Source organism: Balaenoptera physalus, assembly GCF_965194825.1.
Source record: "Balaenoptera physalus genome assembly, chromosome: 13".
In the NCBI taxonomy this organism is placed as follows: domain Eukaryota; kingdom Metazoa; phylum Chordata; class Mammalia; order Artiodactyla; family Balaenopteridae; genus Balaenoptera; species Balaenoptera physalus.
The window spans coordinates 47,926,035-47,941,092 of NC_138892.1; the positions used below are offsets into that span (position 1 = coordinate 47,926,035).

At 39.4% G+C, this 15,058-nt stretch overlaps 1 protein-coding gene across 10 annotated transcripts in view; it reads left to right on the forward strand.

Moving 5' to 3' along the window:
* The window catches only part of LOC309642016 (uncharacterized protein), a 302,740-nt gene that overhangs the window by 171,686 nt on the left and 115,996 nt on the right, over nucleotides 1-15,058 (forward strand). The window lies entirely within an intron of this gene.

Here is a 15,058-nt window from a genome sequence, read left to right on the forward strand (position 1 = left end):
CCCAGACCTTACTTATCTAACTGGAAGTTTGTACATTTTGACCACCTTCATATAAATCCTTCTCTTGTATAGACCTCTTTTTCTTGGCAGTTTTGCCTGCTATTTCACTTTACTTTCCAGCTCAAACTGCTACTGTCAGCCTACCCATCTCATGAAAGCCTTAGTGGTAAAAGGGATCGACATTTACAGCATAAGGAGGCTATTAAAATGTCTTCCTGTTTATCTAGGTTCTGGCTGCTATGGCCCCTAAAAGAAGCAAATCAAAGAACCACATTTTCCCCAAATCCCAACTCTTAGCCTGTTAAAACAATTTCCCCCTAAATCTATGAATTTATTTATATAAAAGTTTCCACAAAAATCAAATTATATTATTGCACTTTTCATAAATCACCCTTGCTAAAAAGAGTAAGCTACATGAAATTGGGACTATCTCAGGAAATTTCCAATCCTCTAGCTGAAATTTGAAATATGCTCTTTCAATTCATTCCTGGTTTTATTTCCATGTATACATTGGCCTTTTATACCTTTGACTATATTAAAATTTTTTTATTTATACCTTGAATATAAATATTAACCAGTGCCCTTGGATTTAGTATTTCAAAGATCATTCTTTTTTCCCATAGCTTCCGTTACATTTTTGAGTTTTTTCACCTAGATACAGTGGATGCTTGATCTCTTTTTGTGTATACTTCCTTCATTTTTAAAATGTGCATTCCAGGACCTGAGGCAATTGCTGTCTTGTATTGCCGAAGCCGGAGTTCCAAACCTGTTAGGTGATAATTCTGAGAGGCAGTATATTATTTCACCAGAGCCCCACATCCTGTGATTATTACTGCCTATCTGCTAGGGGTACTGTCTGAAGCTGACAATGTTTTCTCCTCACTGGTATCCCCAGTCAATCTAAAGCTACACTCCAGAAAGCAGCAATAAAAGCTGGATGGTTTACGGGCTTGTATATTTGCTTTGGAAGTGTTCTCCAGTGCCCCATTTCTGGGCTAATAATTTTCAAACATTAATTTGTTATGGTAGTATAAGACTCTCTTCAAATATAATCTTACGTGGTAGCCCAAAAGGTAAACTAGATAAAAAGGTTGTTGCTCTGGTTGATGCAAGGATAGCGCCTAGATCCCTGTGTGCTCAGTGCTCCTCATCCCCTGCTCGTTCACCTAGAATAGCACCTAAATGTCTTGGTAGAAGTCCTAGTGTGAAGGTCTCAAGATGGAAAAGTCAGAATAGTAGACCTTAACTTAAATGGTTCTGTTAATGTATTTTGTTTGGCCTCCATAGTGTTCTTCTTCCCTGTATTTTTTTCCAACTGCTTTATTTTCAAAATAATCACAATGAACTCTTTCAGCTGCTTAATTTGATACTTACCTCCACACTTCTAAATATTATGTGTTTGCTGCCATTTTTTTCCTTTTTACTTTTTTACTGGTTGGTATTTGGAGACACAAAATCCAGAATTTGAACTACATAGCAGCCAGAAGGTGGAAGGGTATGTTTCACTATAAGTTACCATCAGCCACTTTCTTTCTACCACTAACTAATCAAACCAAGGATTTGAGAATGTCTTCTACAGCACCCCTGTAGATTTTCTTTGGCCAGAGGAGCCTGAAATGGTTTCAAAAAAAGACAAATTGCTATATCCTCCTGAGCTTAGCAATCTCACAATTAAGTTTTCATATCAATTAGATTTTGACCAAAGGTCAAATATATGAATAGATATACTAGTGAAGTGTTGTATGAGACTTTGATCGTGTTAAAGTTATTTATATTAAATATCAAGATAAATGTAATGAAAAAAAGGAGTTACTAGAAAACAGGGGGAACAAAACTAAGACTATGTGTTATATTCAGTTTAGTATGGTATTTGGTTCCCATAAATGTGACTCGGAAAAGACCACAGAAAAAGTAGAAATTACTGATTTTTTGGTAATGCAAAAAAAAATCTGATCTGCAAACAGTTTCTTCCAGAACTCCAAGTCTAACTTACATATTTGAGTAGAAGAATTAGTTTGTGAGCCATTCTATTTGAAAATAGTGATCAGTTAATTTAATTAATTTATTCATACAACCTTGTTATATACTATATATGAAATAATACGCTAGATTCATGCAATGTTAGAAAAATAAAATTCCTACACAGATAAGGCTGGTAACATAAATGGGTGAATGAGGCTGGCTATAATACAATAGAGAGTGGCTGAGCCCATGGTAAAATGCAGAGTGCATACCTTACCGAAAAAATTAAAATTTAAACTTAAAAATATGGGCAGGTCAAATAAAACACATTTGTTAAGCAAACATGGCCCTTCCTTTCAGGGAATTCAAATACTAATGTGACTCCATCTCTATCCATGGAGCTCCCAGCCTATTGGAGGAGATGGACCTGTAAATGACTCTAGTGACATAAGGTTTTGTACTCGAAAGTAGCTTAGCAGTGCTGTGAGAGCACGATTCACCACCTAGTCAAGATGGGCAGAGATCCAAAGTGGGTATTATCCAGTCACTCAATCAAGGATTCTACCTGTTATCATGTAAATTATCCCTTTTAAAAATATACTTCGGGACTTCCCTGGTGCGCAGTGGTTAAGAATCCGCCTGCCAATGCAGGGGACACAGGTTCAACCCCTGGTCCTGGAAGATCCCACATGCTGTGGAGCAACTAAGCCCGTGCGCCACAACTACTGAGCCTGTGCTCTAGAGCCCGTGAGCCACAACTACTGAGCCTGCGTGCCACAACTACTGAAGCCCGCGCACCTAGGGCCCGAGATCCACAACAAGAGAAGCCACTGCACTGAGAAGTCCACGCACCACAGCAAAGAGTAGCCCCCGCTCATTGCAACTAGAGAAAAGCCCACATGCAGCAACGAAGACCCAACACAGCCATAAATACATAAATAAATAAATAAATTTATTTAAAAAAAAAAAATAGAAGTATACTTCAAGTTTTCCCCCAATATTTCTATTGTTACTGGCCACAGCTTACTTTCTTTTATTATATATTTTATCATCATTTTCATATACTGAAAATCTACTAAATTTTTTTCTGTAATAATTTCAATTGAATAAATTTGGGTTTTTCAGCTATACGAATATACATCACACATATGGACAACTTTGCCGACTTCCTTTTCTTTTCCAGTACAAACACTGGAAAATTTGTACCTCCCTTTTCTTTTTTTGGTCCATATGCCTTGGCTGGGACTTTCAGAACAATAATGATATATAAGTTTAATTGTGGCCACCATTTGGTTGCTCCAGCTTTAATAGGAATTCTTCAGGTATTTTGCATAAAGTTGGCTTTAAAATATATTAAAAACTAATTTGGAGGGTATGTACTCAAAAGAATTGAAAGCAGGGACTCAAATGGATATTCAGTATTCATCAGTGTTCATAGCAACATTATTCACAGTACCCATAAGGTGGAAACAACCCAAATGTCCATTGATGGATGAATGGATAAACAAAACGTGGAGTATACATACAATGGAATATTATTCAGCCTTAAGAAAGAATGAAATTCTTATACATGCTACAAGGTGGATGAATCTCAAAGGCATTATGCTAAGTGAAATAAGTAAACATAAAAAGACAAATATTGTGTGATTCCACTTATATGAAGTATGTAGAATAGTCAAATTCATAGAAACAGAAAGTAGAATAGGGATTACCAGGGGCTAGGGGGAGGTGGAAGTGAGAAGTTATTGTTTAATGGGTACAGTTTCAGTTTGAGAAGATGAACAAGTTCTGGAAATGGATGGTGGTGATAATTGTGCAACAATGTGAATGTACTTAATGCCATTGAACTGTACACTTAAAAATGGTAAATTTCATTTTGCATATTTTACCACAATAAAAAATGGTTGGAAGTATTTATAGCATTCCTTATATTTTGGAGTAGTTAAAATGATGTGGGGATTAAAGTGGCATCTGTTCCTTAAAGGTTAAAAAAACTCACCTGTGAAACATTTTTTCACATGTCAATTTTTTCTTGATATCTGAAATTTTTTCTTGGATATGAAACAATTGTCAACTTTTTCTGAGGTTACTGGTCTAATTTCTATCTCTTTTTCAAAGAAAATATTGGTAACTTTTTATTTTCCTAGTAACTAATCTATTTTATCCAGTTTAGGGGCTAGCCAAAGCATTCCCTTATAATTCTTTGAATTGCCTTGGTATATCTTTCTGTTTTCCCATTATCTCTTAGTAGTTTGTGTATTCATTAATTCTCCATGTCCCCAGTAAAAAAAAAAAAATAGGCTTGATAGTCACAGACATACACACACACACACAAAACAGTTGTGCTTTTCAGTTCTAAAGTTTCCATTTTATTCTTTCTTGTATCTTCTGTTTCTAATCCTAGACTATTTTTAAAAAGATTTGTTTCACTTATGTTCACAATTGCTTGTTAAATTATTTTCATGATGGCTGTTTTAAAATCCTGTCAGACAACTCCAAAGTCTGTCATTTCCTTGTTGACATTTGTCGATTGTCTTTTCTAATTCAAGTTGAGATTTTCCTGGTTCTTTGTAGGACAAGTGATTTCATTTCTATCCTGGAGATTACTCTCTTTCCTCTTTAATCTTCTTTTGTGCAGGTAGTCATCCTGTTTATGTTTGCATTTGTTAAATGTGGACAATTACAATACACTACACTTTTTGAAATGCTGTTTTGGCATTTCACTTTTTCATACAAAGAGCCTTTCTGAGAAGCCCTGCATACTTCAGCCACCTTCACTGTCCACTTCATAATTTTTTGTTTACTGCTCTTATTTAACTTTTAACATCTCTTCTTTTAAGATCTATAAATATTTTATTATTTATCTTCTCCCACTAAGGGTTGACCCAGGCCATTTTCATATGTCCCACCTAATCCAGCTATGTTCTCAGCAGCTAATTAGAATATAGGTATTTGGCTTTTTAATATTCCTCAAATCTTTCTGAGATATGAAATCTTGCAGGGGCCATTAGGCTCCTTCACCCTAAGCTCTCAGAGACAGCCTGGGATTCTAACTTCCCTTCCCAGTCAGTTCTTTCCCATAGCCCCACCATCCTTCCTCCTCTAGGGTCCCTCAACTGCCTTCCAAAGAGGATATTTGTACCCACACTCAGTTTAGCAACAGCTGTTGCTAGTTAACTTATTCAGATGGCTTCTTCTAGAAGAGTGATGTAATGGCTTCTAAATATTGGACAGAACTTCTACTTTTGAGCATTGTGAAATTATTCAACTGGCAAAGCAAGCAGTAAAATCAGAGTTAAATCACTTTCTCACCTACACCTAGGCTCTAGACTCTAGAGAAGGAAGGCCAGTAGGGCTACTGGAAGAGAGGGCGGGGAGAGAGACTCAGAACTCCAGACTGTCCATGGAGTGAGAGCCCAAAGACCCCTGGAAAGCTCCACACCTCAAAAAGATTGGGGGGATATTAAAAAGTTAGTTAAATACATATATTCTAATCAACAACTGAACCCAGCTAGGACTAGGTGGGATGTGAAAATGGCCTGGGACAACTGTAGGTGGGAAAAGAAAAATAGTTAAACAATCGTAGAACTTGAAAAAAAAGATGTTAAAAATTCAGTGATAGGAATAATAAGCAAATGGACAATCTCCTCGCTTTCCTAATTTTAAAGTGAACAGTGAAGTTAGCCAAAGTATGGCTTCTCAGAGAGCCTCTTTGTATTAAAAAATGAAAACATGTCCAAACAAGATTTTTAATAGTATGGCATGTTATAATTGTTTACATTTAACACATTAATACTTTTAACATAAAAATGAATAATATGATTGTGTCCTTCAAGAAAAAATTCTAGATTTTATTGATATTAAAAAAAAATTCATACCCAGGATGTAGTCTTCTCATTTTAAAGTGTCTGATGAGCATTCCATTCTTTCAGACCTGTCAGTGGAGTCTTTGGATCTGAATGTGTAACCTTAATAGGAAATGGAGGCCTTTTACATGGGAAACTTGTGTCAGAGAGGGCCTCCTCCCATCCAGCTGGTCCAGTAAGCAATGTGTTGAGCAAGGTGAGTCTGCTTCTCCCTGTTATGCAGGCAGGAACTTGTTTTAACTGTGCTTCCCTCATTAGGCAGACCAGTGGCCTGTTGGGGGCTGAGTGCATGAGGAAATAAAACTACTATGTAGGACTTGGCCTACAACCTTAAACCTGTTTTCAGGCGGACTACATGACAGGTGATGGAAGGGCAGTAGGAATGGGAGGAGAGGAAAATATTTTTCGGGGAGGAGGAAATGAGGGCCTAAGTCCCTAATAGGTTGAGAGAAGGAAGCCTCTGATCTGTAGACTGATGGGTTGCTCTGCTGGGCCTGTGCCTCAGAGACGGATGTGCAGTTGTGTGCGTGCAGTATGTTTATAGGATAGCACTGCAGCTGTCTATGTGTCTTTGTCCTTGTGCCTTCAGCTTCTTGCCTCTGTTCCACAGGGCATCTTAACGTCTGGACGCTGCCCAGCTCAGTATGCTTTCCAGCCCCCTTCCTGCTCTCCCATCTTGTTTCTGTTAGTGGGCTTGGATATTTGATTAAAGAGCTCTGAGAAAAATCCATTTTTTTATTCATCAACCCCCAAAATTCCTCTGATTGTCTCTGTCCTTCTTATGAAACCTGGTCCCAGAAGACCTGATAACCTGGCTTGCACTGAGAAGGCACAGTCCCAAAGTGTTTGCATTTTAAGAGGCAACAAAGCTTCTTGTCAAACGGAGCAATCTCTAATTGTATAGTTTTAGGCATCAGTAGAAAGACTGTCTTTGGAGAAGTTTGCAGGGAGAGATCTTATTGGTGTTTAGAATTTTAATTTAATAAATAAATCATCATTTCCTATCTGTAAAACGCAGATTACAATAGCATCTATACAAAAGAATTTTTGAGGTATAAAGTGACAAAGTGCATATGTCTAGCCCCGTGCCACATACAAAAGTAAGTGATTGATAAATGTGTGCTGCTACTGCTGCTGTGGCTTCAATTATTCAGCTCTGCCTCTGCACTGGGCACTGGGCCAGGCAATGGGGAGACCACCAAATACAATAAGAACAGAATCATTCTCCAGACCCCCAGGAACTCAACCTAAGGAGAGATCATTTGCATTTGGACAGCTTAGTTCACTCTTCCCAAAAATGTTCTCTTACATATTACCTCACTTAACTCTTATTTTTTGCCAGGTATGTGTAATTTTCTTAGTTTCCAAGAGACCAGGAGATTCCAAATGACTTGCCCAAGGTCCACACCCAACGTGGAACAGATTCTTTTAAGTGAACATGACTCAAAGCTCTGTCTATCACAGCACAATACATTCGTTACAAATAATCCTTACCACATTACTGAACTCGGGGGCCATGGGAGGAGAGAACCAATGAAACCAAGAGAAAACTCAGCAAAATTTTTTACTCAAAGCAGGCATCTGAGTTATGGTTCAGAAAGTATGACCAATGTAAGTGTAACATGATAATAGGAAATCATCAAAAATGCTTCTTAAAACTGATGTTATTCATGCTGTTACATTGGAAGAGCCACGTGCCAGTCTCTCTCTCTCTCCTCCTCACTTTCTGTGTGTGTGGTGGAGGTTAGTAGAGGGATACTCAGCATGAGTAGACAGTCAAATAAGCTCCATGTTGCAGTATATCCTTCATAAAAGTGAGGACTTAATTAATTCAAGAGCACACCTGTCATTTTAATTATGATTCTGTCAATAAATTTTAGTGCCTATGAGAGGTGCTGAAGTGAAATTACATTTCACCTTTCCTGGCAGAGTAATGAAAGAGGACGAACTCTGCAGTCACTGACTCTATTCCCCTTGCTTCCACGTGGAACCTAGATACCAGAAGCCGGGATCTAATTAAATTGTGTGCTTTGTTCCTACATATTTCATGGCTTTTGCTCCTATTGAGTATGAGATCTATTTTTCTATTTAATGGTTAACTGGTTATGGCTAACATATACCATTATATTTTCGTGGTTCATTTTGGCAACCCAAGATTTGATCTTCTCTTAAAGATCGCTCTATTGTTCAGTCCCCTTGAGGGTGGAAAGGTGACCATGATGGTGATAGAGGAGGAGACTGCTGAGGGGAAAGAAATTTTCCAGCAAGTGTGGGGTAGAGACATCTGGGTCCTTCAGCGCGGCATTTGAGGAGCTCTGAGAGTGCAGCCCTGAGCACCACTGGACTGGGAAGTGGTGGCAGTGGGGTCTCCACTACAGAACCCCCCCTCCAAACACACATATAGTGTGGGTGGGCATTCCTGATTGCATGGCTTCAGGCTCTGTCCTGCTGCCCTTCCACAAATTCTGTGAACTGGCTAATATCCTTTAATATGTTCCTTTCTTATTTAAACCAAGCCTAGTCCCTTACCTACAGTCTGTGGATTGCTCTGTAGCAGTTAAAAAAGAACTTGGTAGGTTATACACACTGACATGGAATCCCCAAACCATTATTATGTGATAAAAGCAAAATGCAGTGTCACCAAACAAAATGGCACATTTCTTCATGTATGTATACATTTGTAAATGTGTAGAGAACTTCTGAGAGACTACAAATGCAAATGATAATAGTGGCCACCTCTGGGGAAGGGAGTGGGAGAAATAAGTGTAGACTTGTGTCTTTTACTCTGTACACTTTTTCTTGTATTTTTTACAAAAAGAATGTTTTCAAGTATTGTTTATGTACTCAACACAGCAAAACAAAACAGGGAAAATACAATCAGTGGGCCTGGGACTTCCCTGGTGGCGCAGTGGTTAAGAATCCACCTGCCAATGCAGGGGACACGGGTTCGAGCCCTGGTCCAGGAGGATCCCACATGCCACGGAGCAACTAAGCCCGTGTGCCACAGCTACTGATCCTGTGCTCTAGAGCCCACGTGCCACGACTACTGAAGCCTGCGTGCCACAACTACTGAAGCCCGCGCACCTAGGGCCCGTGCTCCACAGCAAGAGAAGCCACTGCAATGAGAAGCCCGTGCACCACAACAAAGAGTAGCCCCCGCTCGCTGCAACTAGAAAAAGCCCACACACAGCAATGAAGACCCAATGCAGCCAAAAATAAATAAGTAAATAAATAAATAAATGTATAAAAAAAAAAATAAGTGGGCCTGAGTATAGCAAATAGAGAACAGGAGTCTCCAGCTCATTACCAGCTTGATTCCATTGAACTAATATTATAAGCACTGTACCATGTACTAAATGCAGCATAGATGAAGATGAATAAGAGAAGACCCCTCTGCTGTCAGCGAACCAGACAAACAGACACACAAACAGATAAATACTATAATGTTGTAAGTGGGAGGCTAGCAATACAAAGAAGGTTTGTGGGGAGCCCCCGCTAACCCACCCCAGGAAGCACGAAGGAGGCACAGCAAAGATTTCCTTGAGAAGGTGACACCACTCTCTGAGTCTTGAAGAGTAAGAGAAAAGAAGAGAAGGAAGGATTCAGAGTGCGTTTGATGTTATACGAAGTACAAGCAGCATTATAATTCCCCTCTAGCTCATCCTCAACAAGCTGTTCCTCCCCACAACATGAACAAGACAGCCGAAGAAGACTGCATCAGAGAGAACTGTAAACAAGTGGCAGCACATCAGAGCATTCAATCTGAGACTAAAAAGTGACAGGCGGCACAGGCAGGTCCCAAGGCCAACTTGGAGACAGCTGACCAGGAGTAATGCAGAAACCAAGAGGCTTCCTTGAGGGCAGCATTGTCATTACTACAGTCTTTTCCAGGCAGTGTGTGGGCATTTACTAAGAGTTTACTGTGTTATAAACTCTATTGAGGCCTTTGTACAAAGATCACAGGATCAGGTTGCATAAGCTCTGATGGGTAAACCAGCTAATGCTTCTCTTCCTCACCCTGCACCCTAATACCTGTGACCTTGTCCCACCTTCTTGTTATTGTCTACCTCATTCCTTATTCCTTTCCCTCATGGTTCCTACTTGGGGCTGTCACAGTGCCTTTCAATAGTCAGGACCTCCCAAAGCCTTCCGGCTAACCCTACTTCTCAGCTCATATTGAACATCCAGACTTTTCCTTTGTGTCAGAAGCCAATCTTGGACACTACCAGTATGACTTATTTAGGTCTAGCTAAGTCTTGGAGCCAGTTTGGTAAAGTCAACCTTCCAATGTGATGATGGAAGATGATGGTTTGACAAGTAACTCCCTCCAGGTAAGAGATGCATTTTTTTTTTAATTTATTTATTTATGGCTGCGTTGGGTCTTCGTTTCTGTGCGAGGGCTTTCTCTAGTTGCGGCAAGCGTGGGCCATCTTCATCGTGGTGCGCGGGCCATCTTCATCGCGGTGCGCGGGCCTCTCACTACCGTGGCCTCTCTTGTTGCGGAGCACAGGCTCCAGACGCGCAGGCTCAGTAATTGTGGCTCACGGGCCCAGCTGCTCCGCAGCATGTGGGATCTTCCCAGACCAGGGCTCGAACCCGTGTCCCCTGCATTGGCAGGCAGATTCTCAACCACTGTGCCACCAGGGAAGCCCGAGATGCATATTTTAATCAAGTGTCCAGGGCAAGCAATCTCTTACCCCAAAGACGGACACCAATACATGGGAAATTTAATCACAGTATTGCCACCCCCTGCCCCGCCCCACCATTCTGGTCAGAATGAATCACCTGGGCTGTGTACCTGCTGTTCTAGGTCATCCTCTTGTCCAGTCCAGTTAGGTGCCTGTAACTATCCCCATCCTGGTGTGTGAGCTCCGTGAAGGCCTCCAGTAGTAGAACTCAATGAAAGTCAGCTTGAGCTCACTCATCCAAAAACATTTTGAACTCCAACTGTGAGCAAGATACTGCTAGTTCTGGGGACAAAAAGAGCTTCTCTGAAGGAGCCAATCCACTGTGTGTAACACAGTTCTGCTTCCTGCTTTTGAAGGGTTTATATCCAATGGGAGAGAAGAGATGGTTCAGGCATAAATAAGCCCACCGTGAAGCCAGACACATATAAATAACAGTGCTTCTCACATCACAGCAACAACTCAGCTGAGTGAAATATATGGACAGGCCCCTGGTATTGGAAGAACAGTCTTATATTCAAATGGAATGGTGGGGTTTTTTTTCTCTTAATTTTCTATTTTATTATGAAGCATTTTGAACAGTAAAGATACCAATATAGAAAATATCTTTATTTACACCACCTAGATTCAGTGATTATTAAACATTTTGACATAAACATCTTTCTGTTCTTTATAACTATTTATGTACTTAATATTATTTAAAAAGATTCCACCAAGGCATCATGCATCATCAATGAAAAGCAAATTTGCATCACACACTCAAGTACTGCATCAAGATATTTCCCAATTACTTCCATTTCTTTTAAATGACAAGGTCACCCCATTTAGGCAGTCTCTGCCTATATGAAGTCTATCAACATCTTTACTAGGGCCTTGTGCATATCAGCTTTAAATTGTGTATTGGGAAGAGTCCAGTGGACCTATCTGGTTAAGAAATACAAGGAATTCTCAGGAAGGGATTATCTGGTGGTATCATGGCTAGTCTCCCACATTAAGAGAGTGCATTGACAAAAATCTGTCTGTCATTTATGTTTCTTAACATAAATTTCAAAATTTAGAAATTATATATCCCAGAGCACAGTTGGGGTAGAGGCTATACCATTACCCCAAAACAGTACCATTGCCCCAAATAATTCTTCAAAACCACTCAATTTAGCCTATTTAATAGTCCTTTGATATTTAAAATAAAAATGGTGAAGCACTTTTTAGTGGTTAGGCATTGTTTTAGCTTCTTTTAATTCATTAATTCTCTTAATCTTTACTGTAGCTCATAGAGGTAGGTAATATATCCTGAGGCTGTGGATGCTGGGCTGAAGTAAGTAACCTGGCCAAGATGACACATCCAAGAAATGGCACAGGCAGGATTTCAAACCAAATCTCATGGGGCTTCAGAGCCCACGGTATTACATGAAGAGAGATGGCACAGATTTTCACCCTCAAAAAAAATACACAAAACTCATTCTTGCCAAAAATGGTAACCTGAATCTAATCAAGAGAAAACAAACCAAACTGAGGGACATCCTTCAAAACAAGTGAAATATACTCTTCAAAAATATCAATGTCATGAAAGACAAAAGCTGGGGAAATGTTCCAAATAAAAGGAGGCTAAAGAGACGTGACAGCTAAACGCAACGTGTTATACTGGCAGGGGAGAATGTTATAAAAATGCTACTGGGACACCTGTCAAAATTAAGCACAGAATGCATTTTAGGTGATAGTATTAAATCAACATCAAATTTCCTGAATTTAATCTTAGTCATTATGATTATGAAGGAAAATATCCTTGCTTTTAGGAGAAACATTTCTTTCATTATTCATAAGACTGATCACTTCTAACATACCTACAGATTACTTGTAATTCTTTTTTTTTTTTTTTTAAGTTTTTTTTTTTTAATTTTATTTATTTATTTATTTATTTATGGCTGTGTTGGGTCTTCGTTTCTGTGCGAGGGCTTTCCCCAGTTGCGGCAAGCGGGGGCCTCTCACCATCGCGGCCTCCCCCGCCGCGGAGCACAGGCTCCAGACGCGCAAGCTCAGCAGCCGTGGCTCACGGTCCCAGTCGCTCCGCGGCACGTGGGATCTTCCCAGACCAGGGCTTGAACCCGTGTCCCCTGCATCGGCAGGCAGACTCCCAACCACTGCGCCATCAGGGAAGCCCTGTAATTCTTTTATGAATATCCTATTGTTATCTTTGGGCAATTTTAAAATGAGGGTATGGTATGACTAGATTGATTTCAATTTGTTTTTTGTTTTTTTTTAATGGAATTTATTGCCTGCATATTGATTGGATCATGGAACTAAGGAAAAAATTGGAACAACCAGGCTGGAGGAAGAAAGAACTAGCATTTGATAATGTCATTTTTTAAAGATTTGGTGGGTTTCTTTAGTATGAACCCCCCGGCCCTTTAATCATTAACTGCTCTCTATAAGGGCTATGACTACATTTTACCTCATTAAGTGCCAATTACACTCTTAGTTTTCAAACATGACATTTGTGCCTAAATTCAAACTGTTAAGTTTATACTAAAAATGCATTAGTTTGCTTTTAATTTAAAGCCTACAGACTTCAACTATTTTAGGGGTAAAAGAAAGAAAATCCCATTACAAAATCATAAGTTAAATGGCTGTGGTAGGGCAGGGGAGGTAAGCCAAGTCCTGTAAATATAATCTTCTGCGGCTCACCCTGAGGAATATTTCTCCACGAGGCCAGACCTGGCTAAGACCCCTCCTTGGTAGTCCAGCAGTGCTTCTCTGGCACTTACTTAAAACATTTGATCATCTTGTCAGGGACCATCTTGGGTGTCTGTCTACCCCATGAACTACGTGTGTCCCAAGGAAAGATACTGAGACATTTCCTTTGATCTCCGTTGTCTAACCTAGTGCCTGGCATTCAGATGGAGGTCTATAAATATTTAGTGGATTAATCTAAATTTCTTTTTTTAAAAAAAGCATGTCCATGTGCACTTACGTGTGTCTCTGTGTCTATATCTAAAAGTCGGGGTTTAGGTAGAATTCTAATAAGTGATCTAGTTTCATGCCCTACAGTAGGACAAAAAATTGGAACAAAAAAAGAGCATATGTAGTCTGCTTCTAGAAGAGAACATTCACAGCAGCAATAAGTAAAACCCTAACAGAGATGAGAGAAAGAAAACTAGGAAAAGTATGATTCTGGAGATACTTACTGTAATTTATGTCTATAAGGACAATGCTGATTCACCAAAAGATGATTAGATTGTACTCCATATACTCTGGTTTAGCAGGCAGCAAAATATATAATGTTTTTAAAAGTCAAAAGAAAAATGTTATAGAACATTTAAATTGTGGGAGTTTTTTTTGGACATGTCATCCCTGTCCAAAGTTTAATAGATGGGCAACAGCTATATGTGCTTTTTATTACTTGTTTTTACTGAACACTCATGGTTCCTGCTTTTTTTCTTTTTAAAAAATTTTTATTGAAATATAGTAAATTTACAATGTTATGTTAGTTTCAGGTGTACAGCAAAGTGATTCAGTTATACATATATATAAATATTCTTTTTTTACATTCTTTTCCATTGTAGGGTATTACAAGATATTGAGTATGGTTCCCTGTGCTACACAGTAGGTCCTTGTTGGTTCTCTATTTTACATATAGTAGTGTATATTTTAATCCCAAATTCCTAATTTATCCCTCCTCCCCTCCCCTTTGGTGACCATAAGTTTGTTTTCTATGTCTGTGAGTCTATTTCTGTTTTCTAAATAAGTTCATTGGTATCATTTGTTTAGATTCCACATATAAGTGATATCATATGATATTTGTCTTTGGCTTACTTCACTTAGTATGATAATCTCTAAGTCCATCCATGTTGCTGCAAATGGCATTACTTCATTCTTTTTTATGGCTGAGTAATATTCCATTGTGTGTATATTTATATATATGTGTGTGTGATACACACACACACACACACACACACACACACACACATACCACATCTTCTTTATCCATTCATCTGTTGATGGACACTTAAGTTGCTTCCATGTCCTGGTTATTGTAAATAATGCTACAATGAACACTGGGGTGCATGTATCTTTTCAAATTATGTTTTTCTCTGGATATATGCCCAGGATTGGGATTGCAGGATCATATAGTAGCTCTATTTTCAGTTTTTTAAGGAACCTCCATACTGTGGTTCCTGCTTTTAATTTTAAAGCAGATGAATTAGAACATTTTGTATTTCTCCCTTCCAGAAAGATCCCACAAAACAATGAATTACTTTTGTGGCCCTCAACCAAGTTTTGTCAGAAATGAAACACGACTTCCCTCAGGCACCTTTGCAACCTCCCTGAGAAGGGATGAAGGAGATGGGCCACCTCCTTCCCCTCCTCCCACACACACCCAGTCTGTAAACACTGCAGCCGCCTTCATAGCAGAGGCAGGTCAGAAAACAGGGCTTCCCAGCCCTCAGTCCTCTTCTTATACCGCTAGCTCCTGCCTTCCCGACTTCCCGAAGGATGACATTCTGGGTACAAGCAGCCTTTGTCAGTCTCCACTGGCACAGGAAGTAA